This window comes from Haemaphysalis longicornis, unplaced genomic scaffold (genome assembly GCF_048455015.1).
Source record: "Haemaphysalis longicornis isolate Haplotype H1 unplaced genomic scaffold, Haemaphysalis longicornis Haplotype H1 scaffold_8, whole genome shotgun sequence".
NCBI lineage: Eukaryota > Metazoa > Arthropoda > Arachnida > Ixodida > Ixodidae > Haemaphysalis > Haemaphysalis longicornis.
Window position 1 is genome coordinate 171662775 of NW_027526445.1, and position 27518 is coordinate 171690292.

Here is a 27518-nt window from a genome sequence, read left to right on the forward strand (position 1 = left end):
TACGGAGTCCCTAGGCCCTGTTTCGACCACTCTGAGCGCGTTTACGCGAATTTATTTAGTAGAAAAATCAATTCGAAAATGCTGTCCTCCTCTCTGCACCCTCTTCCATTTTCTGTGGGGTTTTCGTGTGACGTCAGCAGGGGAGTAGCTGGCAATTGGCTGCGCTACCACACGGCTCGCCGGCCTTCTGACAGAGTCAGTCGGCCCGGCGTTTAGTCCGCCGGTCGCCGACAGGTAGTCGCAATCCGTTCGCTCAGTTGAAACGAAGCCAGGACACGTTTGTGAATGGAAGAATGTGCCTTTCTTGATTTCGTTAGTTTGTACACGGTATCTAGCTCCAAGTCAAGGTCGCTTCACACAAGCGCTGCACAAACGCACACGCGACGCTTCGCTGACTGGTACGTCAGTAGGAATATTTAGGCCTCTTGAAGGCGGGAGAAGAGTCAGCGAAGTCAATATAGGTACCAAGGAAATAAAATCAACCAATACTTTTACCGTACAGCGTAAAACTAGGGTGCGGGAAGCATTTTCTTGCGCTGGGCGAACAAGCACAGCGGTCAGCAGGAAGACTGCGCATCTGCGAAAGCTTTGCCGTCTGAGAAATGCAATTGCTAGACGTGAGATATTGTGGAAACTTGGGGGACGCATACTCCACGAGCGCAATACAACAAATAGTCACCTAAGCTGCTTGAAATGCTACAACTAAATAAAAGGGTAAACTGGTTATACATTACATACCTTATATTTGCACGGTCGGCAGCGCTCGACTGTGGCCGAGTGGTCTGGAGCACTAGGTATATGTCATTGTACGGGTTCTGCAAGTCACGAGTTCGAATCCCCGCGGGTACATTCTTAAGTTAACTTTTTCGTTTTCCGCCGATGTTTTCTCTGCTGAGTTCACCTTTTTTTGGGCCGCAACGTCCGTTGCTCTATGAACTAGTTCACAGAACGCGCGCAGGCTGGCACTGGCACGCTAGCGAGTTCTCGTTGGCGTGCTGTAGCCATAAGCACCGACTGCTTGCGGGCAGTGCGCACAGGCCAGAATCAACAGACCCTTGGCCTGGTGCAAACACGCTTTTTACGATAGAGGCATGAGTGAGGCAAGCTCCAAGTATGGGGGAATAGCGCATGGCATTTGAGCGTCTGCGGGGACGCGGGGGGCGTTCATCCACTGCATAGGCCTCGGCTAGTGATTGCTACGATTCCAAGCCGTCCTGGGAGGCTTATCTTTTGCATTTTACAGCCGACAACATGGCAGAAGCGCGGGACGAAGATTACTGAGGTATTGAGAATGCCCATCCGGCGATGCCGTCGGATGTCAAGCACGTTCTTTTACAGAACCGAAACCGAAACTTGTTTGGTTGCTAACCTTGGGCATCGTCCAATCACCGTGCGTCTCCTCCCGTCGTCACAACCTTTAATTGGTGCGGCCGCCGCAAACGGCGCATGGTAGTTTTTCTTCTTTCGCGCTTAGTAGAATAATTACAGACTTTTCAACCGGATAAACGATGAAAAGTGTGCTAATGTGAGCCAGTCTACGCAGTGCAAGCAAAAACGGGAGCTTGACAAATTCACTTCAGCGTCCCTTTAACAAATGTGACTTTCTTTCCGGAATGGAATTCAACATCCCGGGCCAAAGTACATCAGTATTCTCCATCCTTCCTAAATCTAGCGTCTAATGTGAACATTTATGTCCGTCGCATCAAAAAAAAAAAAAAGGAAGAGCGAGCAAAAATAGGAAAGACGCATTGGAGGGTTTTACAAAGTATCTAACGTAGTGTAGTATTTATATTCTCTGTCATCAAGCACAGCCACCCCGGTTTTCGCTTCCGTACATCCCGGCGTTGTATTATCCTGCTTAGGAATACGTCATGGTAAATTATGCCTCGTTTTGCATTCGTGCATACTTTTTGAACACGAAAATTGTACAAATAAGTGCTATCAACAACAACAGCAAAGATTATCATTCTTCCTGTGGTGCGCCTCTACAGGAAACACGGCGAAAAGAGCACGGCAGAGGCAGCCGATCCGGCCGGTTTTTGCCTCCGCTCTTCGGTCTTCCGGCATCGCGCGCCGAGATCGGGGAGTGGCATCGGGCCACTTTTGTTCGTGCATTGCGCCCCTTCTATTGAATGTATTGCGAAAATATTTCGTAGACGGGGACTATAAATGTGTACGTGCGGCTAGTCAACTTTTTTTTTTAATTTTAAATCCTCTTCACTTTCCCTTTAGGTCACTGTGTATCAGTGCGGCGTTTCGCTGAGATAATACATCGGGGAATGAACCTTTGTTGGCAGGATTTTTGTTTTAAACAAATTTAACTGTTCGTTCGTGCCAAAGATAAACTATGCAGCTGGAATTCGGGGAAGAATACATCTAGGAGATGTCAAAGCGAGCTGTAGTAGCCTTTTTCATAAGAGAACACTTTTCCTAGCTCTCTAGGCTGATAGTTCTTGCAGTGCAGGTTGAATTAGCTATAACAACGTCATGGTCGCTAATACCTGGAATTGTGATCACAGACGATACAAAGTCGCGGTCACTGCAAAACAATAAATTGAGCAAAGTTTCGCTGCTAGCACCGGTTCGAGTAGCCGTTTCTACGAGTTTGGATAACTAATGCGCTTTGATTATTGTGTGAAAGGCTGAGTAAATAGAAATGTATTGCGCAGTATCGGCCTGGTGGGCTGCCATTTTACATAGGGCAAATTAAAGTCTCCACCCTGAATTACGTAAATTGTTTGCAAATTTAATAACGTGTTACTCAGCTGGAACAGAGCTTGAGGAGTTCGTAACCCAGGTGGTCTGTAAAAGGACTCACCGCAAGCGATACACCATGTTTCAGCAGTATCTTGCACCAGACAGTGTCGCAAGATTCTGTCACGATGCACACAGCTTGTCTTACTATGCTGTCATGAACGAGGTTGAACACGCCACCACCACGGGAATTGCGATCGCTCCTGTACACAGAGTAATTAGAAGGGAACATTTCGGCGCCATTTATGGTGCTGCCGAGCGAGTATCCCGTCCAGTAACTATATCCGCCTTCGAAATTTCAAGTAGTGAGCTGAATTCGGTCGTTTTATTCTTAAGGCTGCGGCAGGTAAGGACAATACATACAAGGTCATGTTTACCTGATGACCTCCTGCCCAAGGAATGAATTGTCCGTCGTGGCTACGAACTACACGGGGTCACAGCATCTGTTATGCAGTTATAAACAAAAAGTTTCTTTACACATGTACAGTGCATTCAAGCTAAGTTTGCAATCCCCACCCTGTTCTCTGGCAAAGTGAAGCAGCGTATGCCTTTGCAGCCTAACCTTAGCCGAAAAGTTTCGCTTATCGCAAAAGTCATTCCTTTTAGTTTGGCGGCCACTGTAAGCCCCCTTCGTTTGTCTTTGAAAGTGAAAAACTTCGCAATTAGGGGTCTCTTTTTTCTAGGGCTGAAACTTCGTACTCGGTGAGCCCTTTCTATGAACCGCCTGAAACATTGAGTTGCACTGAGCAGAACGCAATTACACTGGCCTCTGCTTCGGCCTAAGTTTACTTTGAATCAACTTTAAGGCAATAAAAACTTAAGTTTTTCCGTCTTAGCCTGTTTTCCTGCTCCTCATGGCGGCTCTCTAGCCTTGAGCACGCAACAGATGTACTACCAGTTTAAAAATTCCCCGCATTTCCCCGAGGGGAAGAATGTGAAAGTGCGAATGCACGAGTTGAATTTGCGCGGTTCGGTAATGTTCGCGAAAGAGAGATCACACACACACACACAACTACAAAGAAAGAAAGATGCATTTATTCACAGACACCTATTTGAGTTGTCGTTGTACTTGATTGCTAGAGCGGATCTCAGCTTTGAAATTTCGTGTCAGTACTCCTTTAAGCAGGTGCATTAGCCCTTCTCACGCCCGATTCTTTGCCAATCCCCCACGTGGGTATGTGCCATGTCAGCGGCCAGGCAGCGCGCGCCCATCTCCACGTGCGCGGACATCGCCGGTGGACGCAGGTTCAGGGTCGCTTAAGAAGTGCATTGCACTTAAAACAAGTCGCGCTACGCTACCCTTCACTGGTAATACTGACTACACGTCATTTTCAACTGCCTTGACCTTTTCTGCTAGCTCGGATAACCTGTTGTTAAGCACCTGTTGCTCCGGCCGAATGGAACAAATTTTGTCTAGTATTTCGGACTGATTTGGTTGTATTCATGGTATCGTCATGACCACGTTGAACATTTGGCTATGTTCTTCCTCTGTCAGGGGTCCCGGATTTGGTTCTATGTCACCGGTCAGCAGGAATTGTTTCCGTATAATGGGCACAAGATAGACCATTCGCGACGAGCTCAGAGACACTCTAAATAGATGCAATAAGCCGGGAGGGGATCTGGCAGCAATTTTTTGAAAGGCCTGCCGTTTGCGGAAATCTCAGTATAACCAATCTCAACAAAAAGTAGCAAGGAGCGACTGGCATCCATGTCGGCGCCAGATTCCAAAGTGAGCAGCGGTAGCTTCAGCTTATATAGTTATATGCTGTTTTGCGGCATCAACGGGTTGCCAGCCAAAGTGACGATGGTCGAAGGGTGTCGGCAGTGCCGTCTCCGGTTGCGTTGGGTAGTAGTTGCAAATCCCTTGGTAAATTGAACAGACGTCATCCAGGGCTGTATTTTCTTCGAAAAGGGGGCACGTTGCCGGTTCTGATTCATCGAAATTTTTCACTATCTGCGCAACCTGAACGAAAAGTAGCAGTGAGCGACTGGCATCCATGTAGGCGCCAGATCCCCTACCATATAATAACAATAACCCCGAAATTGGGGATACTTTCACTTTAACACATACATCACCAAGGCGGGGGGCCCATCTTGTTAGCTGCTGGTCTTTATGTATTGTTTTTGGAATTTATATGACGCATCACTGCCTACTTGCACTCTGATTGACACTCTTTATTCCAGGACAAGTACACAGCCAGCCATAGCGCTTTGATTTCACTCCGTCAAAACCAGACTTGCGCGTACTGGTGATCTAAACAACAAAACATCTCATGGCATAGGCATTCAATCCTTGGTTGGAACAGCTGTGTGAAGAGTTCATCACATAAGGTAAATAATTTTTGAACATGCTATCACGTTGTCTGCGGTGTGCTAGGAATAGAATAGACCAGTTTATTCCAAAAAAAGCGGCAGTAGTAGAAGCTTTTCAGACAGGTTTAAGAACGACCAAGTTGATTTGTATATCAGAAAAACAACAAGACTAAATTTTGGTGCTAAATAATATACCTTATGGTTGTCAAACATTAAAGTTAAAAAGAGAAGGAATAAAGCAAATATTCGCTGTTATCTATTAGCATAAATGCATATCTCTACAAGTGAACTTTCGGCATTGTACACATGTCACTGGCGTATCGCTGGCCTCCGCTGTAACGATATTGAGTGCCATAGTGGAAAAAGTGTATGCTTAATTGCAGTGAAGCCATTGGGTGAAAACACGTAGTTTCGTAGCGCACAAAACCAAAAAAGTACCGTAACGTTAAGGTAGCAAAAAGAAGATGCATTCAACATGTTCAAGCTGTGCTGTTGGACTTATTTCAAATTCCAGCTGGAATGGTTCTGCGAATAAAATATCTTAAGGTTAAAAGTTTCTTGATAATCACTGGGCCATAGATGAGAAGGCCAATCACTGCGGTAGAAGTAGGGCCCACTTAGTTGTATTTAACTGTTTTAAATTGAGAAATACAACTTCGGAGGTGATAAAACCAAAGGAGTGCCTTTCCCTAGTGCGTTATAGTCTAGCGCACCAAATTCAACTACGGGCCTTCATTTTGGGTTGCTATGTCGTATTCTTTCCGCCTTGACACTTCGGGCCAAATTTTTTGAAATACCTTTTTACAGAGTGGGTACGCTGCCGTGAAAAAGTAGCACAATTGTAGAGTTGGTTACCTTGCGCTGGAAGACTACTTCAACTGTTTTTCCGAAAGAATAATAGAGGCCGGGAAAGTAGCCCTCGCTATGCAAATGGTCGAGTCTGAATGGTAGAGTTTTTAACCTTTCGGCGCGGTAAAATTTCTGAGGTTTTAAAGGGAATATGATCTCGCTGACACACAAAACAACTACGGAGAGGTCCACGAATCCGCGACCCTCACTCTCCTTTTTCAGAAAACAAAAATTACGTGGATAAACACGGCAGAGGCGCCACGTTTTCTTTAGCAAATCCGACCGAGTGAGTTGGGGTCAAACACTTTAATAGAATCATCACTACCGGGGTCAGTAATGCACTTGGATAACATTGGCTTTGCCAAAAGGCGTTTCGGCGTACGCAACACCGTTGTCGTAAGTTAGCCAACCAAATTAGCTTCGAAAACTCAGCACCATCCCCAATATAAAAATTTCAGAGGGCACAAAATAATGCCTATGTATAAGGGTGTAACAAACCTCTCCTGCACCTTAATTCAAAAGTTAACCTGGAAAGAAAAAACATCAGGTAAATACACATTCAGCGTTGGCGTAGTGACTAAACCTTTTAGTTGTCAATGTTTCACAATTGGAAAACACAAAACCTGATTTTGTATTTCCTTCCCCATGTACCAAATTTCGATATTTTTGTTTTCGCATACTCACTGATGTTTGTGGAAAACATCACAGTTCTAATTTTCGTTACACAGCCCATTTAGAGGCTTTGAATAAATGCTTACAAAAAGGCATATTTTGTGTTTCTTCACCACCAAGCAGTCCAAAATATCGGCAGATAGTTGGCAACTACTCTGCGAGTAATATGAAATATATAAATACACTGTAGCATTCTGTTTCGAGAGTTTTGTGTGAGTGTTCCTTTTTTGGAACATTGGCCTTTCATAGAGCCAGAAACACGGAGGCCGACCACCGCACATCGCGTCACTTTTTCTTCTGTTTTCACGTGTTGGTTGCGCCTTCTAATTAACACTTGCAGAAGCTTGAATGCTACCTTTCCCGCCTTTCTTCGGCATGATTTTTAGATTCTCTGGCACGTTGAAGGAGCGCCATTCAACTGCAGCGAATAGCCGCCTCAGTCCTCGCGAATGTAAGGGGGGAGCGACTTTATAGCTAGTGTTCTTTTGTGCTACCCCACTTCTGTACAACAATATTCTGGTTTGGAGGTTATGGCACAACGCTTCCTCACTTCGGAGGCTGCAATTAAACCTTTTTTTAGCTTTTCCGACGAAGAGCGCGAAGGTGCATCTATATTCTTATGCCGCCTGATGAAGATGGCAACATTGCTCACGAGTAGCACGTCCAGAAAAACGAATTTTCTGAAGTTGTTTCCGATTATATTTGCGGGTGTGCAGAAGTTGTGAAGTGCAGCGATGCAGGCGTGTCGCCTACTAAAAGTTTGAGTCCTGAGCCACGAAGAAAAATCTAGCGCGAGGGCAACTGACTGCAGAAAAAGACCACAAATCTTCAGCCATGACCAGAAGAACTTACCTCATACAGGCGTCACTTGGAGCAGATAGTGGCGACCATGTCACGTTCGATAAACCACTGGCCAGCCAGAACCCTCAGCGGTTGCTAAAGACATTTGCTGAGCTTGCGAACATGAGCCCATTTCAGTTGTTTAGCAAAATAATTTATCCGGAATACCTTGGTTTACTGGCTGAAATGACTGCAATGTACGCACTCCAAAAGGGGACAAAGGTACCAGGTATCTCGTACCAGCAACGCAGGGGTGGTGTGCGCAGTGTTAAAAAACTAAGCAGCGCCAAGACTGCCAAAAGCGGCTGCAGAGCATGTGCTTCAGATCCTACCACGGTGTGTGAAATGCTGACTGACCTACAGCGAGGATGACTTTTCTGGATAATTGTTTTCACTCTGTATACTCTTGGAGTCATTTCAAGAAGGTGCCTTGCCTTCGGTTACTAAGACAAGTAATTCCACTTTGAAGCCAATAAAATTTGTACCAGAGAACGTTTTGCATTTTGTGTATTGGAAACGGCAATGCTCCAAAAATGGAACATTCCCGAAAACGTGCTTATTCATGGTTAATATGGCTGGATGTTTAGTCAAAGGTAATTTATAAGCCAAATTCAAATTATCAACACCAATTTGGTTTTTTGAATGTTGCTTCATGGTCCGGTGTTTAAAGGGTTAAGGAGGGAAAGCCGGACGCATTTTTCCTAATGAAAAAAATTTTCCTGTTCCACAACGGCACCCACAAAACTATATTAGGTGTATCTCCGGAAACCCTTCTTCAAATTCTCAGCATTGCCACAGATCCCCAAACCCAATGTTTTCTTGCTGTATACTTTGACCCGCACATAATAGAACACCTTTAGTGACTTTCTGTGTACTTCTTCAACTTATCCGGTGCGCGGAAAGCTGTGTTTTCGCATGCACCACAACTGCTAGTTTTATACCGTGCAGCGTTAGATTTTTTTTTTATTCTCGAAATAAGATGAATGTCATAGGGTATTGTTATGTTTATGACACTGAATGATCACTGCTTGCTTTCTGCAATGCGAATTTTCGTTTTCTTGTAATCGATCATACAGCATTTCTGTTCGCTTTTTAAACATTCACATGATGGTTCATGACCTATGCATGCTTCGTGGCAATGTTATAATACACGGGTGGATATGGAAGTTTATGAATATATCTGAAAACTATTGATACGTACCTTTTGAAGTGACATCAGAAATCAGATAATACTACCAAATACTGATAATACACAGAAGAGTATATATAAACGCTAAAGATAAGACTTTAATGTCAAGATTTTAATGCCAAGATTGCGAAGATTACGGTTTACGAAGATTACGAAGTACGGAGGAACGCCGATTTGCATTATACCATCGAGAACATTATTTTTAGCTGAAACATGTCTCCTTACAAACCACTGTAAGGTAATATATAAATGCTTTGCTCTTTTAGTGGCCACTCACACCGTTTTGATCCGGTAGGCTCGTGCGAAATCGAGCCATAGGCAGGAATGCCGATATTGAACTGTGTATTCGTGAAGGGGTCATATTTTCTGCGGGGCTGTGACACCTGCCATTAAGTGTTCTAAATGATCCGAAGACTGCTTTCCTGATAGAAGCAAAAAAGGAAGACACCTGTTCGTCGAAGTTTTCGTGCACGTTAAAGATATCCAGTTGGTCGAAATAAATCCCAAGCCGTCTAATACTGCGCGCCTCATAATCAAGGTGCACCTCCGGCGCGTTACACATCAGAATCAATCAATGCGCTAAAGAGAACCACTTCTATTTTGAAACTTCCGTTCTTGATTTGTAATTACATCATTATTCACAAAATAAATCAAATGTACATAACTTTGTGATTGCAGAATTTTTGCTCATACAATCAATTCCACAAAACTGTGTTCTCAAATCACATTATGATTCACTAGTGACGATATTCGTGTGCTGCCCACAAGCAGTTTCTTGCTTTCCTATAAAGCCGAAGCCCAAAATGCACTGCAGGAATGCCAAGGTATGTACGCGCCCAATGAAAAACGTAATACCCGCGGCCGGAATCAAACCTATATCCCTTGCGTTCTGAAGGCGATGTGAATCTGTTTGCGGAGAAGAGGGGATTTGGAATTGTGGACTTCGACTTTGACGCATGCATGAAAAGTTGTTTCACATTTTAAACATGCCGATCTTAAAAAGAGGGCTTTCATTTTATTTAAAAAAACGGCGAAGCACAATATCCGGAGAAGTGTTAAAAAGCTGGCATTTCTAAAAAGTATTCCACTTATGTGGTGGAACGAAGTTTCATGTTGTTGCTTTTTTACTGGGCGCACATTGTTTCTGATGCTCCCACCCAGCACACCAAAGCAGCAATATTATAAGTGTTCGCCGATTGCGTCTGGAACATGTTGAACGCAAAGATGGATGTCGATATCGGCTAGAGGCAACCGAAGATTGCTTTGAAATGAACAGTTCAAAACAACGGGCAAAATGATAGGAGTATTTGGACCCACCATTTTATGGCATCATACCGTAATCCCTTGTTATAACGAAATCAGTGGGACGGCTAAAAATTTCGTTATCAGCGGTATTTTGATATAAGCGACCAGACGAGAAAAGCTAAAGTAGTTGAGATTCAATTGCGCTACATATGCGAATAAAAACCCAATGCATTCAGTAATGCAAAACTTTACTCAGGTGCGAAAAAGCCACTAAGCTTTGGCTGTTTTATGTTTTTGCCGGGCGTGAGCAATCCCTGCTCCAATTTGGCCAGCAGTGACTGGCACCCGAACGCCTCGTAGACTGTTAAGCGAAAGAGGAGTGCAAGGCAGCCGCGTTTTTAGGGGGGAGGTATGGGCGTCACGAAACGCCATGAGAGTTTTGCGCTTGAAAGCGCCGCAAATACCGTGGCTGGAGTTTGAGGTTGTGTTTGTTGAGCTCAAAAAACAATTACCCGCTCATTTTGGGTGCAAAACGCAATCATGAAAAGTGACCGGTTTTGCGCTAGGGGTTTTGTATGATCACTGGGCAATTTTTCCCGAGGTGTACAGCTGTGAACTTTGCAAAACAAGAAATTCGCCCTTCTGTCGATGGCACTGCTCATTCCGCGCTTCGAGTGTCAGTGTTCGCCCACCATTGCTTCCCTGCTATTGACCAATGTCTAGGGATAAAATTCAATCACCCTACCACGCTTTTGAACCGTTTGTCTGAAGTATGATGGCGCGAATTGAGCCTTACCGACTCGAGAAAATCTCCCGGGAAAAACCAGCTTGTTAATCCACCACGTTGACCACCTGACTCACCGCTGAGTCGCCGCCGTTCGGCGACGCCTCCGCTGGCCACTTCGCTCTAAGCGGGTCCAGCTTCGTGCGCTTCGAGTAATGCTGTCTAAAATGCATGCGCTTGGGTTGGGACCAGGAGAAATTTTGAATAAAACGGTATTTCGAGCAAAGCGAGTTCGTTGTAACTAGGGATTACTGTATATGAAAGAAACGTCGTTGTCGCGAGAATACACTAGTTATAATTCTCGGGAATACGGAGCCGTTGCTTCTACTTTATTCTTCATCTAAACAAGTGGTGGGCAGCTTAGCGGTGAAGGACAAATTGGGCACCCAAACTTTACTCTGACGTAGCAAAACTGACGACAGCGTAGTTGTCTTGAACCCTTTTCTATGGTGATGCTTTTACGGGAAGAGCGTTTATTTAACGATGGCATCAGTAAACCATCAAGGTAAGAAATATAACTTGTAACTGGCTGATATGTGAAGCGGAAGGGTAACGAAATTCGCCGTGGAAAAAAATGGAAATCAGTGTAAATGGTAAAAATTCATCAAGACAACTGCGACGAATAAAAAGGAATTGAGCAAATTTGAGGGCCAGTATAGAATTATATGGAAAACCGATATAAAAAGCTGAATTAAGCTGAGAATTGCACAGCATATACCTGCGAATATATTCCGCCCTTGAGAGAGAGAGAGAGAATAAACGTTTATTTAAATCTATAGGGGGGATTGTGCTGAAGTTTGAAGGAGGCGTCCTCAGTCCAGGATGCCTTGAGCGCGGGTAGCATCGACAGCCCTCTGAGCCAGCCGAAGCTGGTCGTCCAGGCCGGTGCTCGCCAAGGCGCTCTCTCAACGCTCGACAGTAGAAAGTTTCAGGTTGGGGGGAATCAGTGGGGATTGGTCACATCCTCCGAACATATGGCGTAGCGTTCCAGGTTCTCCGCAAAATCGGCAGAGCGGGGAGTTCTGGTGGTTAAAAAGGTGAAGCCGGATGGGATGGGGGAGTGTATTTGTCTGGAGAGCACGCAAATGACGTTCGTGCTCTAAGGGTAGAGATTTGTGGAGAGGGGGGGGGGGGTAGCGAGTGTCTGACGTGACAGCCAGTAGTGCTGCGTGATCTCGGCGTAACAAGGGCTGCATGCGCTCGGGTTAAGGCAACGCTGCTCTCGGCGTCCGTTCGGGGGGTCAATTCTCGAGCGTTGGCGTCCGTCACCTAGATTCCACGGATACCGTGATGCCGGAGCCCATAAAATCCTGATTAGCCTCTTCGGGGGATGCTGCTGGATGATGCGTAGCGTTGTTGTGTGCAGGCGTTCCCTAGCGAAATTCCGACAAGCCTGCTGCGAGTCAGTGACAATGGCCGCTACATTAGTTTCTACGACGGCGAGGGCGCACTTCCGTCCTCGAAGCGACCTAGCTAAACTAATGTGCCGACACAGAAATTGCAATCTGCAAGCATTAAAGGGTACATAACAGTGCCCAGGTGTGACAAAATGAACTCGTCGGCAATACAGTGAATAGTTGTCGAGGCACTCGCTTTTATAACAGTGACCTAAAAAGCTGTGTTCTGTGTTTGAAGCTGTCATTGTTGCCGTACAAAAACTAAAAATAAAAATGAAATGTTGTACAAAAGAGGGCAGACTGTCCTGCACATCACCAAAACGCCAAAATAATCGGTAAAAAAAAACATTATATGCAGGTAAAAATTACACGGTTTCTTATTTTAGAGCTACGTTCAGAGAGTATATAGTGTGTACTTTACGAAAGGCTGTACTAATATAGCGTGCAAACAAGACCGAATTATAAGAAAATTAAAAGCCTAAATATTATGAAACATAACAGCAAATATTAACTGAAGTACACTACAATTTGGAATAGAAGGGATGCAAGTATAAAAAGACAGGGATATAATATTTTCAGCAAGCATGCACTGTAACTGTGCAACAAAGTAAATATTGACATGAAAATACACTTCACCGCGACTTCGAGCTGTGGTTCACACCTGGGAAAATTTCTTTAAAGATAATGAACCCGGCATTGGGCACGTCGAGAAGCCTTGCTGTCGGTGATTGATGTAATTGCTCATTTATGCTGTTATCAAGCGTGGCCAGGAGTTTCAAATGAATGTAGGAAGCCTTAAACGGCGACAGTCGGTGTCTGTTCCAGCTCCGCCCAGTGGGCTTCTTTTATTTCGAGTAATTTCAGTGGACTCGGCTGTACCTGTTCCTTTCTTTTTGATATACCGTATGATACCATCTAATGCCCTTTTTACAACTGACCTGGCGCCAAAAAAGGATCCAGCGAAGCGAATTTAAAGCAGATGTGACACGTCATGTTGAGAAACCTGGACCACTTGTATAATACAGTGCCCCGGCGAAGGAACTTCTACACCCCGCAAATTCCTAGTGATAATTACGAAGTTAGTAGAAAGTGCCGTAAGAAAAATCTAGGAAGCGAAAAAACGTACGTCTTATTGTACCTGATCAAGGCACACAAAAAAAACATGAGTCCACATGTATCTGCTAGTACACAAAATTAGGGGCATGTTCAACATAATAGCGGAATACACTGAAAAGGTGGAAAGGTATCATTTCAGCAACAGTACTGCTAGACACAACTGACGCCAACGTAAAAGAAATGCGCTTGTGTGTGGCACTGCTGTTACTTGTAAGGAGTGCTCGGAAATTTAAATGAGATAAATCAAAACACAGCATAATCAAGTTTGCTCGTTCAACCCTCCCACATTTCTTGATTGCAGGTTACGTGCACTGCAAGACGAGAACCTACCTTGCAAATCCACGGCGTCTGTTAAGCCGTCAACGCTGTGGGGATGGTACCAGCTGTCGCGGAAGCGATGCCGAAAGGAAGCAAGAGAGCGGATCGCCCGTACACTTCCCATAGCGTGAGCCCCCCTGACACAAGCACGAGGGCACAGCAATGTCTCTGCCGGGTCTCCCCCTTGTCCGTGCAACCATCCTTCTTTTACTCATGATCATCATCAAGAAACTCGGCCCGCAGCCAATATACGAATACCCACATATCAAAACATTGGGAAAGCTGTGGCTTATAGCAACATAACGTCACGTAGGCAAGCACGACGCAGCTTAGTCCAAGAAACCAAGTTTATTGGAGCAAACTTGCGCTCCGAAAAGAAGTCAAGGAATACAAAATCGGCAAAGGAGCAGTCAGCAATGTCACGGCCGCAGGCGAGGTTCGGCTAATCGAATGCCTCGGTATTTGGCCTCCGAGCATCTATCGTTCCACGCAAGTATTTCTAGAATTATCGAATCGGATCAAGAACAACGGCGATCAAAGCAGAACCTTCTTATCGAGTGACGACAACGCGATAGCCATCTCTCTAAAGTGGAATAGAATACGCGGTATGCAAAAGATAGCCAAGAATACACACGCTCCATTCCAAATGCCGGTAACGCACCAGGGACGGCAAAAACAAAACATTTGAGTAAACAAACAGAATGCATGTTTTGCGCTAATATGCACCCATTTTCTTTGGGGAAACAGGCGGGTAGTGACAGAACTATGAAGTTTAGGCTGAGCGCTGCGACGGAAGTGCAGCAGCGAAAGCCAACAAAAAAGTAATCGGGGCGTTTAAGTCTGTTTACGCGATTTGAAGGCGAAACCCTCACAAAAATAAGTAACAAATCTTTAACTGAAACACTGTGTCTGCGTATATTCGTCAGTGTTTATGACCTTGTTTTAGCAACCATATACTTGGACGGGGTTCTTTGCTGCTACACATTGCATGTGTGTCTTCGCTGTCATTTCTGCGCCGTACTGCTCGAATTACGTCTGCACGCTTACTGGTGCACGCCACAGCTTTCCGAGAATTAGTGTTCTGTTCGCTGGTATGCGGTTATTCTACTCACGAGCCATCATGTTCACACAGTGTGCGATACTCACTGTTTTCCACCGTTTCCGGTTCTAATTCGCACCTTTCTGAAGTTTACGTGTAATCGGGAGACCCTGAAGGCTCTAGATTACATTCCAATCTCCCAAGTAGGCATCTGCTACCAAACGGAACATTTAGCGCTGACAATGTGCTTTGATAGCACAGTCGATACCTCATCGGGTCTCGTGGGTAGGCCATGGTTCCACCCTGCTGAATCGCACACCTGATATTTATTGATTAGCTTTTAACTCCAGCAGCGATTTTGTTGAAAGGACACACAACATTCTCTTTTTTCACAGAATGGGAAACTTGAGGCTTTTGCCTAAAATACTTGTACAGGGGAAACGAGGGTTAAGTTCTCGTCGCGCACATTTAGTCCTCTTACACACTTAATGCCTGTGCATACGAAGCAGGCCACAATGATCTGAGTGCCAGTTAATATTATGTCGAACGACTAGTTGTAGAAGATCTCGGAAATGATGGCATTTTACTTGTCCGATGATTTCTTCTTGTAGTTGAATTGGGAATCTGGGCACACCAACCAATTCACTCTCATAGAGTGGACATCTGACATCTGTGCAGGGTTTCAGGCGATGCAGTGTAGAGCTTTGACCACCGCTCTTTTACCGTGTTGACCTTCGAAACGTACAGTAACAAAAAGATGCCATCAAGACGGTGTCCACAAAGAGTTGCTCTAACAAGCTCATGATGCCTTGGTTGTGCCGTATCACTGTGCGCACGAAGTGAAAATGTTAGAACGTAGTAAGATAATTCCTCAGAGCCCTTGCGGAAGACCACGTTTGACTGGGGTATGCGGTACTTGATCTCAAAATAGTGAAAATTCAAGGATAAGATACATGTCAATATTGTCTCAAATTAGCTGTAGATGATGTGGTGCGGCGTTGTGAGACAGAACACTGGGCCTAGAGGGAGAGGCCGGTCACCATAATATTGCAAATATTATTGAGCATTTAACATTTTACTGCTTACTGAATAATAAAGATGCTGTACAAAACACTAGCCGGACGTCCTTCATAAAGAATTTTGGAGGATTGTATTTCGTATAGTTTGTTTCCGCAAATTTCAAATTTGAGTTTCCAATACTTTAGGTGGTTGGAGAAAACCAGATATTCTTGATGAGCACACAAAAACACGCGTGCAGTATAGTAATGTCAGTCACTCTTCAATATTAGGAGCCGGGAAAAGTTTCATTCTGACAAAGAAAACCTTGTTTCAAAGTAGTAACATACGTTTTTCCCCACTTTTCACCAGATATTGTCTGCTATAGCCATACCAGTACCTAAACACCAGTAGCCCGAAATTTCACCTGATATCAGTATCTGGGCCCAAATTTCACCATCTGGAAACGCTGATATTTAACGTACAGCTTTTCTTTGGAACCTTTTTTTTGGTGCTATTTTTGGTGTTATTTCCAGATCCATTATTAGTCAGCGAACACCAATTCAGTGTATGGTTGGTTTCATGGGCTCCAAAATTTATCGGCGGAAAGCCCGAAAACCTGCGGGAGCAGCAACCTTGCAGGCTGCCCAAAATGTGTTATTGAAGCGGCACTAACTAGTGGAAAGAAGTTAGCCTGTATCAACAGGGTAGGCTGAGGGTAAATAAAGTACACCATTCTCAAAAGCAGTAGCTGTTTAATAAGGGAGAAAATTTCAGATACGTGGAAACAGGTGTCGACGTGCCGTCCGCTTATGAGTACTACGTTTTATGACGTCACAAAAGTTGATAGCTCAACAGACAAGCATGTATAAATGTTGTCAACGGTTGAGCACGTGAAATAAATCCAAATGAGAAATTTGGGTGAACTGACACAACTAAAAAAAATACTACACCTGTCATACATCGCAAGGCAGGCTGCTTCCCTCAGGCTTGAGTCAGCTATTATGTTTTCAGTTGCGTTTTCGAAAGCATTGTTACGCAATTAGCGATGTCAAGAATCGACGACAGTGAACACCCCAGCATCTGCAAACCACGGCATGTCTACTTCTCACTCGAGGATTTCTCAAGAAAGGGGTTCGAAAACCACAAGAAATCTCTGTCAAGCTGGCCAGAGGTTCGGCGGTGACTGCTCGAAGACTGCATAAATAGCGAGAGGAAGGAATAGGCCGAACGTGCTATATTATTCAGGTATCAAAAACCGAATGAGAGCGGCTGTATGTTTGCCGAAGACATGTCGTGCTTGTTTAGGGGAGCTGATCCGTTTAGGAGTGAAGAAAAAAAGTGCGCCACCTAATGCGAGGTGTGAAGGAGCAGCTCTTTGGCGCTCTTGTTCAACAACCACGATTTCAGGCCTCATTGGGGTGGCAACTGCAATATCGGGGCAATTGCAGCAGCGCACCATGCAGTAAGGACGTGAATCCAATTTGGCTAGTTGCGCTTCCGCAACCAACGATATGCAGTAAGGACGTGAATCCAATTTGGCTAGTTGCGCTTCCGCAACCAACGATGAAACCGCCCTTTCACCTTTGGGGGTTGGTGCGAAGCGTCGTGTGCGAAGAACTGCGGATGCTCCAAAAGGGCGAAAACTGACCAACGTTCGTAGCCGTTACCGACTTCACCGGTGACCAAGTTAGACGAGTAATAACTCCCGTGGTTACCACCCGTGGTAGAGTGCTCTGTATCACCATAAACGGATGTGCCTGGCTTTCAAACTACTGGCCAGGAACGCCCCATTTACAGAGATGTGCTTCAAACGCGGGTTCCGTCACCGCCCCAGCTTCCGTCTGCTACGACGCAGCCGGTCAAACCCACCTTGAATGCCGGTCGCGCGGTATGAGCGGAGGCGCTCGAGCGCAAAGCAACTGTGTGGCGCACATCCGAAAATATGCCTCTCTGATACCATTGCGGGGAAGTCAGTCACGTGATCAGTCACTGCCCCTACCGCCGGCTGGGGCTTCGTGGGTTCCCGCCCGATGCACCTTGACCGCGCTACGTGGAACGACCCCGAGAAATCGAGGAACATCTTTCCACTCACGAGATGTCGCCCCATTCTCCCGTAACTCATCAGCCCAGATTGTCTTCACCCCGCAAGTACTCGTCGCCTAGCTGTAACGTCTCTCCTCGACCCGCCTGGAACTGGTACCCGAGCCCGCGCCGGGGAAACTGAGACCAGCGAACTCGGTGGTTGAGGCCGCTGCAGAGCATGCTAAGATGCTCCACCGACACGACACTCGCCCGACCATCGGATTCAGACGTCCTTTGAAGAACGCGAACTGATTTCGGCCGATATTCCCGCCCTCGTCCACAATCACCAGGTACCTGCTCTCGTTGATACCGGCGCTTATTATTCAGTCATAAGCTGGTCACTCGCCAGCCAGTTTTGCAGTCACGACGCCCAGGTGTGGGCCCCGAATACGCAGAGCTGGTGGCCACCTTGTCGTGCAGACTGGTGTCTGTGCATGTAACGTTCGTATCAAAATTTAAGATGCGACCTTCCCGGGATGTTTTTTGTGCTGCGGGAATGCTCAAAACCGCTAATACTTGGTTTAAAATTCTTTCGACAATATGAGATGTTATCAACTTACGCGGGCTGCTTGTTATATTTTTGACTCCGCGTCCTGTCAACGATGAGATGGACTCTACGTCTAGACCTGCGTTACTTATTTGCGGCGACAGCGTTTCCCTACCTTCTCGAGCTAGCAACGTTGTTACTGTCGAGTGCGAGAGATCACCTTTTATGTCGAGTATCCCCAAACAAAACGTTTCGCTGCTGCTCGCCCGACAAATATTTGTAGCTCGGGGCTTGCTGACATCTGCCGTTGGAGAACGGGAATACTAATAAAGAACTTCAGCAGAGAATACCATCATTTTTCTCAAAGGACAGCCGTCGCCTTCCTTGAAGCAGTAAGTGACCACAACACGCCACAAAACCTAAGGGTGCTATCGACAGAGAAGGAACCAGGAAAAACCGTGTACGTTGACGTAAGCCCTAACCTGATGCCATCACAACAGCAACAGCTCCTTACCCTTATCAACTAATCGAAATTGCAGCAAGAAACGATAACTAAACATCGTATCATCACTGGCGACGACGAACGCTCTATTAAGCAGCACCCTTTCCGAGTATAGACCAAATAACGGGAGGCCATTCGTCGTCAAGTGAAGGAAATGCTCCTGTACGACGTCGTACAACCGCCGACGAGGCCATGGGCATCACCGGTCGTCCTCGTTACGTATAAGGATGGTACTCTTTATTTATGTGTCGACTACAGGAAGCTCAACACAGTGACAAAAAAAGAACTTCTAACCTTTGCCATACATTGACGACTCATTAGACCGCTGGCGCCATTATCGATTCTTTTCGTCCATTAATCTCGACAGCGGTTACTGGCAAATAACGGTAGATGAACGCAATTACGAAAAAACAGCGTTTGTTACATTTGACGGGCTGTTCGAAGTTAAGGTGCTTCCTATGTAATTGTGCTCTGCCATAGCCACTTTCCAACGAATGATGGACACTGTTTTGTTTGGACTAAAGTGGCAAACATGTCTGGTGTATCTGGACGACGTTATGGTGTTTTCATAAACGTTCGAAGAACATTTAAACCACCTTTTGTATAGTTCTTGAAGTCATCTGATCCGCCCAGCTATCCCGAAAGACAGAGAAGTGCCACTTTTAGTACGAAGAGCTGAAATTTCTGGGGCACGTGGTAAGGTCTCAAGGCATACGCCCAGATCCCGAAAAGACGCCAGCTCTTGCTGCTTTTCCAAGGCCAACCGACAAAAATGCTGCAGGTCAATTTCTAGGCCCTTGTGCCTACTATCGTCAGTTTGTGAAAACCTTTTCAACATAGCGGAACCATTCACGCGCTTAACAAAGAAAGACGTACAATTTATGTGGGGCCAGGACTAGTCTGCAGCATTTCACGAGCTCAAAGATCGTTTGCTGAGCCAACCCATACTCGGCCACTTCGACGACGGTGCTGCCACTGAGCTGCACTATGATGCAAGCAATATCGCTTTGCGGGCGATACTCCTCCAGTGTCAAGATGGCGTGAAGCGGGTCATAGATTACGCAAGCCGTACTCTGTCCCTCACCGAACCTAACTATTCCACGACTGAGAAGGAATGCTTAGCTGTCATTTGGGCCATGATCACATTTCGGCCATATTGGTACTGGAGACATTCAAGGTTGCTACTGATCATACCTTTCTATGTTGTTTAGCAAATCAAAGACCATTCGGGGCGTCTCACTCGCTTCAGTCGCAGGTTGCAGGAGTTTGATGTCAATGTCACCTACAAGTTAGGTCATAAGCATAGTGACGCGGACTCCTAAGCATTGTGACGCGGACTCCTGTGCCGGGCCCCGATCAACAGAGCCTCGATGGACGAAGACGGTGACGAAGGCTTTCTTGGAGCCACGAGGAACCTCTGATCTTGCTCAAGAACAACGAAATGATCTGGAGCTTCGCCCTGTCATCGATTACCTGGAAGTGCACAGCTCTCGACTGCCAAGCCCTTTCCCGCGTAGTCGTACGTCTTTTTGTTTGCGCAACAACATTCTGTACAAGGAAGATTTCGCTGCCACAGAAATGAAGTACTTGCTCTTTCCACCGAAAGCCCTGCGTGAAGAAATTTTACAGGCATGTCATTCTGAACCATCTTCAGGCTATCTAGGCGTTGCCCGTACCCTATCCCGCATACGCCTTAATTATGACTGGCCGAAGCTTACCAGCGATGTGAAAAGGTGTGTGCAGACCTGCCGGGAGAGCCAGAGACAAAAAACGGTGCCCGCAATAGCTGCTGAGCTACTACACCCGATTGATCCTCCAAAGTTACCATTTCAGCTAGTCGGCATGACACTGCTGGGCCCTTTTCCTTTGTCGTCCTCGGGCAATAAATGAATGATGGTTGCGACAGATTACTTGACGCGCACTGCGAAACAAAGACTCTTACCCGAAGAACAGCTGCTGAAGTTGTGAAGCTCTTTATTCAGAGATCGTACTTCGCCATGGTGCCCCAGGAGTAGTGATCACTGATTAAGGAGCGGCGTTCACTGCGCAACTTCTTCGAGAAGTCGTAAGGCTCAGCCACACGAGTCAGCGCCGTACAACAGCCTATCACCCCCAATAAAATGGACTTACGGAATGAGTGAACAGGACCATTGGCGAGATGCTGTCCATGTACATTGATGTGCAACACCGAAACTGGGATTCCACCTTTCCATACATAGCGTTCACCTACAGTACTGCTGAGAGGGAAACTACACTGTTCACGCCTTTTCGTTTGGTTTATGGTCGGGACGCCCTCGCAATGTTGAATAGGATACTTTTCCCTCACGACAATGCTATCTTTCCTACATATGCTGAAGAAATTGTTCAGCGCGCAGAAGCCACATGCCAGCTAGTACACCAACGTATTCAATATCAGCAGGCAGCCGATTCTGGGCAATAAAATGTGGGACACCGACAAGTGGAATACCAACCAGGAAAACTGGTCTGGGTGTGGAGCCCTGCTCGCCGCAGAGGTCACTCCGAGAAGTTAATGAGGCGTTACTTCGGCCACTACGAGCTATTGCGTCGAACAGGTACCGTCAAATACGAAGTGCTTCACGAAGGAACTCTGCGTTCCCCTCACAGCGCTACACAATCTGGCTTGATTTGCGTTGCAAGAATGAAGCCATGCTACACCCGTCCGACTTTACAATGAACTGTTCTAGGACTTTGCATCGGAGCGATGCATCCACAAGGGAAAAGGGTTGTCCGCAGGTATCTCCTGTTTAGAACTGTGGCCCACGGCCATTTTTCCTACCGGGGTATGTACGATTGTATAAAGATGGGCGGTCCGCGAAGAAGAGGAGGTTGACGGGCAAGGGCTACGGCGTTTGGTGCTTCGGTTCCCCTGTGCGCTTGTGTCTCGTCTACAAGCCCTGCTGGCCAAGTAAATGCTGTTTTTCTGCCTGTATTCGTGACAATATCGGAACTCGGCGGCTGGCAGTCAGCCAATCTGTGACCTATATCGGAACTTGGCAGCTGGCAATCAGCTTTGCTGTGGCGGTGACTTTACTCGTACCTCGCGACAGGTAGGCTGTAGACCTGGCATAGGGTATTTTTTGAGTTCGGAGCGGCACAGTTTGGGACACCACAACGCTCTCTTGCTGTCGGGGTAAAAGTTGCAAATGGCAGCAGTACTACCACGATCACGTTTGAGTATTTGGGATACGACCAGCTGGTTTCCGCTCGTAAGTGCACGAACGTACACGCACAGGGGATTGAATCGTAGGTAAGGTCATCAACGGTACAGCCACACTTTTCGTCCAACCAACGATATCGCAACACGCCCCACCTTACAAAATCTCCCGCATACACCTTGGTCGGGAAAAATATATCTACGTCAAGCCCTGCGGGCAGCACGGCTTTCCGGCAGGCATACAGAAGATTTTGTAGTGCCTCCTGTGCGGGCCGTGTGAGTGGCGTCGCCTTAGCAACACAGACGCTTGTACGCCAGTATGGTGAAGCATACGCATTGTTGCCAGCATTCATGCCACGCAAGTGAATACAAGCTATAGCATATAGCAGCCATTAAGACAGCCGCAAATACACCAAATTGTGAGTTTTATTTGGAACAGTTACGTATGCACGTATCGGTTATCCAAGACCACCAGGATACGTTCGTTTAACTGTACACATCATTCGGAAGGAAAGAATAATAAACTATCTGCTTCGCAGTTCGATATACGTACCACCGCCCTCTTCATTATGCCAAATTCAGCCTGGTTGACAGAGGGATGTCATGCCAGACCTTGCCGAATTTTCACGCTTCCAGTTAAGCGTGCTCGCTCAGAGCAGCAGTAATGATGCTAAATTTGAACTACCAAGGCCCGCTGCCGGTAGTACTGTAGGGTATTGCGGATATGTCGTCTAATGCTCATTAAGGTTAAGGTAACCAGAACTCTTATTTTATAACAATAATGGAGGCATCATATGGCCCTCAGCTTGTGTGTATCGTGTACTTCAGACAACAGAACGTTGTCTCCATCGTAGTTAGGAGCCCTGGAGAGGATACTAGGAGGAGAAACACTTGCGTCGAGCACTGAACTAACTGAATATTTATTCGGACAGAAAAAGAACAGGTGCGCGCGCACCATCAACATTTAATGAAAAACAGAAATAAGGAGGAGGCAACCAGGTACAATCATGTTGTCTCCAGAAGTTTAACCTCACAATCTATCCGCGGAAGCGCCGGCGCGCTTACGCAGACATCAAGTTGCTTGTGAACTGCAAAGGCTTCGGCCATTTCCCGTGTGCGAGAATCGCTGGGCCCAAAGTTGACTGTTTTGCGACTGAATTCTTAACTGCAGCCACACGTGGAGCAATGGGACGACCGATGTGAACAAAGCCCTCCTTTTATTAAGGTTGATGCCCGCGCATAAGAACAACAACGCCGCGCCCCGTCTGCCCCACATACACTTTACCTGCACGAAAACTTAATGGTACACGCCCCGTTGCTATTTACATGCACAAACTGGAGGTGGTGTTTGCACACGCGACTCATCGGCAAGCCCGACCATCTTGACTTGTTTGAAATTCTGGAACAAAGGTTTTGACCCTGGTTTTTCTCGAAAAGATGACATCTACATTAAAATTATTTTCAATGGTCTTGATACGATGGGAAGTTCTATGCAGGTACGAAATGGCCGCCGGCCTCTAAGGCGTTCCCCTATGTTTCTCTGTGGAGTTTTTGTCACGCTCCAACTTAGTTGAAACCTTTTGTGGGAGCGAAACAAGGGCGCCAGAGGGAAATCGTATATTTCTGAGAGCTGAGCAATCAATGGTGGAAACCATCTTGTGCTAACATGACTCAGATATTGCAGAAAGCAGAATGTTGACAGCAATGTCTTAGAGTGACAGCAATCTTAGAATGAGCCGAAGGAAAACTACGCAAAGTTTTTATTGACCTGGAAGCCAGCTCCCAGTACGCGTGGGTGCCTTTTAAGGAGAGGGGCAAATAGAAGAATTGAATTGGCCCGTTCACAGGAACTTAAGAAGTGAAATCCATCCCTTGCCCTCTTTTTCTCAAGCATTTCAGGATATCAATCTTCTTGGTCGTGAAATCACTCTTTTTTACCAAAACCAAATATTTGTCAAAGTAACGGAATAGCCTCGTAACCATTGCTTTACATCAGCACTCACAACCCTGTTCAAAATACTCAAGAGAACGTTGCTTAGCACCCTTAGAACCCAATCAAAACTCCAGATCGCTGTGTCATCTCACCCAACCAATGTCGACAAGGAAAAGCTCAGGAACCCAAGAAAGCTGTTAATGCTGACACCACACCTGTTAATGCAGGAAGAATAATTATTTTGTGGTGTTATGCAGGCACTGACGGACGTCAACTTATGAGCATAAGGATTACGACAAAACAAATCCCCAACGTCAATACTAAAATACGTAAACTGGCTTGGCTTATCGGTTCCTTCAATTTCCACAACTCTGCTACGGCACTGATTAGAAATGAGCCACTTAGAGAAACGGAAATCAGGTGCTTTTTCTGAGGAAAAATTAAACTTGATTCTTCCAAGTGTGACGTTGGGTTACTATCAGCAGGAAGGTATTTAAGCCTTGTCAGTTTATGCGGTACAAATGAACTTAACAAGACTTCATTTGAACGTAAGAACGGCTGACGACAAATGATTCAAATTTAAATCCCTTATAAGCCCATTGGCTTGCTTGTTATCCTGTGTGGGCTTAAGCTCTGCTGGGGCTTAATTATTAGCCACCGCATTACACGTCTTCCTACCTACGTGATCTTCACGTAGTAGCACCAAAAAGTTTTCTTTGTCTAGAGGCAGTATTCTGAGGCCATTTGAAGCAAACACGTTTACCAGTAAGCAGACAGGCTCGCTGGCAGCAGGCTTGCCTTTGGCAATGGAGCAGTAACACAATCATTCAAACACAGCGAACTCTCATGGAGGCAATGGGGAACCCACCACGACAATGCTAGCGTTTCAACCGTTTTAATAGAGGTAAACCTGCATGTAACGAACCTCTATGTAACGAATTCCTGAATTAAACGACGTTTTTCAATTCCCCATTTTCAACCCCATTGAAACCCACGTGTTCACAACCTCTATGTAACGAAGGCATCGCGACAGTTAACCTTGATGTAGCGAATTCGTTACAGTGATGAGCCATTGCTTTTTGCACTTTTTTTTTTTTTAATGGATGGAGGAGTGGACAAGTGCGGTATCAGCTGGGTTCTAGGCCTGTCTGCGGGCTTGTTGTCGCGCTTCCCAACTGCCATCTGTGTTGTCGGTTTTTGGGTGATGAGTTCTTCTGCCACAAAACGAAAGGTTTTGCCTGTTCGAGGCAAGCTCATAATTTTAAATACCGTCTCCACCGGGGAGAATGAAGAACGTCGCCGCCCGTTGCAATATCCCGGCTAGCACTCTCTCAACAATTTTGAGTGCGGAAAATAGCATAAAGGTTGCGAAAACGCGCCTTTAGAGCAGTAGTTTGGTCCTTCAAACGTGTTAAGGCACCAAAAAGTGTCAAGCGTAATACTCAAGTTACGTTTGTGAATACGGGTTAAGCGACCTTGATTCTTTGAAGCGCCCTGTTGGACTTTAGCTCGTGGGAAACCAGCAGGCCCAAGTCCCGCAGTTTTTCCCCGTGAAATAAATCCTTGGGCTGTGAGCTCACCGTCCCTGATGTCTGCCGTTTTGGTTTCGTTTATCCTTCATTCACGGGAGCCTTACCTCGAAACCTGCATATAACAAAAACCTGCATGTACAAAAAATTTCAAAATTTTTGTCAACTTCATAATATTCAGGTGTAACTGTACCGGTTTTCAACAATGTTCCAGTCCAAGTTTCAGGATACCCCAGGAAGTGCATAAAAGTTCAAATTCACAAAGAATCAACACTTCCCTTCCGGTTCTTGTCTCGTCCCGAGCGCTGTTAAATATGAATCCGTATCAACTGGCCCAAAATGTCCCTTTTGAAACATACTGTGTTGCTATTCCGGCAACGTAAAAAAGACTGATTTAACGTTGACAGCTTTGCCCTATGATCTTATCGTCGGTTTTGTTTGAGGCATGACGAGTTATTTGTGCAAGCTGAAAAAATTATACACACATAAATTACATTACTTTTTAAAGGTAAAGCACAAACAGTGCATTACCCTTGGCTGTGAGAACAAGCAATAAAACGTACAAAAAAGGCAATGGGCATACATCAAGGTGCAATGCTCACCAAACAAATTTGATTTGACTGCCAGTAATAACATCAGGCCTTTACAGCACTGCCAGTAATCACATCAGGCCTTTACAGCAGTCTCTGATGCCAACAGAGAGGCTAAGATTACTTAACGAGCGAGTTGAAAGAAAGGAAGAGACAGCAGAAGAAATGTAGGTAGATTAGCCAAGGAAAAGAAAACTAGCTGTCCGGCTGTCTGCGCTAAACTGCAAATGGGATAGGGGAATTGAAAGGAAAGGAAAGGACTCGTACTAAATAAATGATGAAAAAATCGAGTTACAAAAAGAGGTGCGGAAATGTAAAGTACAATGACAATACCATCGACAAAAAAGGACAAACACGAAACTAAGCCAACAAAACAACAAAATTGGAAAACGAAGAATAACTCATGCTGGTAACGCCCCTACATCGCCTGTGCGTGTTTTTCCCTCTTAGGCACCACAATCAGCTTTTTCAAGACAAGAACTGACCTGACTGCTTCTGCTGCACCTTTTCTAGAACAACTGAAATAGGACTGATGTGCTGTGTACATAATTTTTATATGGAGTTCGGTCAAACCCTCGACTTCATAATGTTTATAGTGTGCATATTTTTTAGATTTCTTAATTTTTTCCTGAAACCAAGCTACTCCTTTGTAGCAAGCTTTTGTGCCTAACTGACTCGCTGAATTTCTCTTGACGTGTTCGTTTTGGGCTCATTTATGAGTTTGCTCTTTTGCTTTCCTCCGGCGCAAAAGGTTTTTATCTCCGAATTGGTTTTTCATGAAAGTTGTTTTTGGCTTTTATTTATTTAATTAATAAATACCTAATATTTTAGGTATAATGAAAATTATTAGAAACAAGCAGTCGCTGCCGAATTTGGTTCCACCAGGCCCTGCTCCCCTTGCACGTTGGATTGGCCCGTGGCGCACAAGCGCTCCTGCACAAGGCAGCGGCTGGTACCGCGCTCACCGATGATGTTCTCGCCAAGTGGCGTGCCTGTATGTCAAAACGTCACCAGCATGCTGTCATCCAGGATCAACACCTTTGGCCGCTGTTGCCTGCACCTCCTTCTCCACAGGAGCCACGCCCACCGTACACCGCATGTTTCAAAGTGTGCCGGCCTCCGGACGCTCTGTTTCAAGTGGCCCCCGCCGGGAGTCCAGCGGATTGTGGTCTGAACATGCCACTCGAACGCGCCAATACACAGCCGACGCTGCTTTATCTGTGGGAGTTCGCGCGCTCCTCAGGCGTCAACCGCCGAGTGTTCCTGTAAACCTCGCCCCCAACTTCCTTCATTCCCCAAACCAACCGACGTGTCCACCCTCTCTAATAAAGTTATATTGCGAAAGAAACAAATATTGCGAAAAAAGCTTCTACAATGGTGTTTCGGTAAGCTTCGAGAACTGTGCAGTGATCCCGTCAGCTGCGGGAAGGATAAGTTTAAGTTTTGAATTATTTACTAATGCCAACCCAATCAACGTTACAATCCCCTCTGTTCATATTGCAGTAGCTTTAAGCCTTCCTTAGCTTTGCTGGAGCAAGTTAGGTTCTCCACAATAGTTTCCATCTTCACTATTCTGGGAAATTGTCCCCGCGCACGCGAAAACAGAGGCTGTCATGATGGAATTTGTGGGTTTCTCAGTGAATACCCAGAAATGCCTCCAACTTAAGTACGCAAAAACATAGCAGGCAATGCGGCGAGGGGAGCA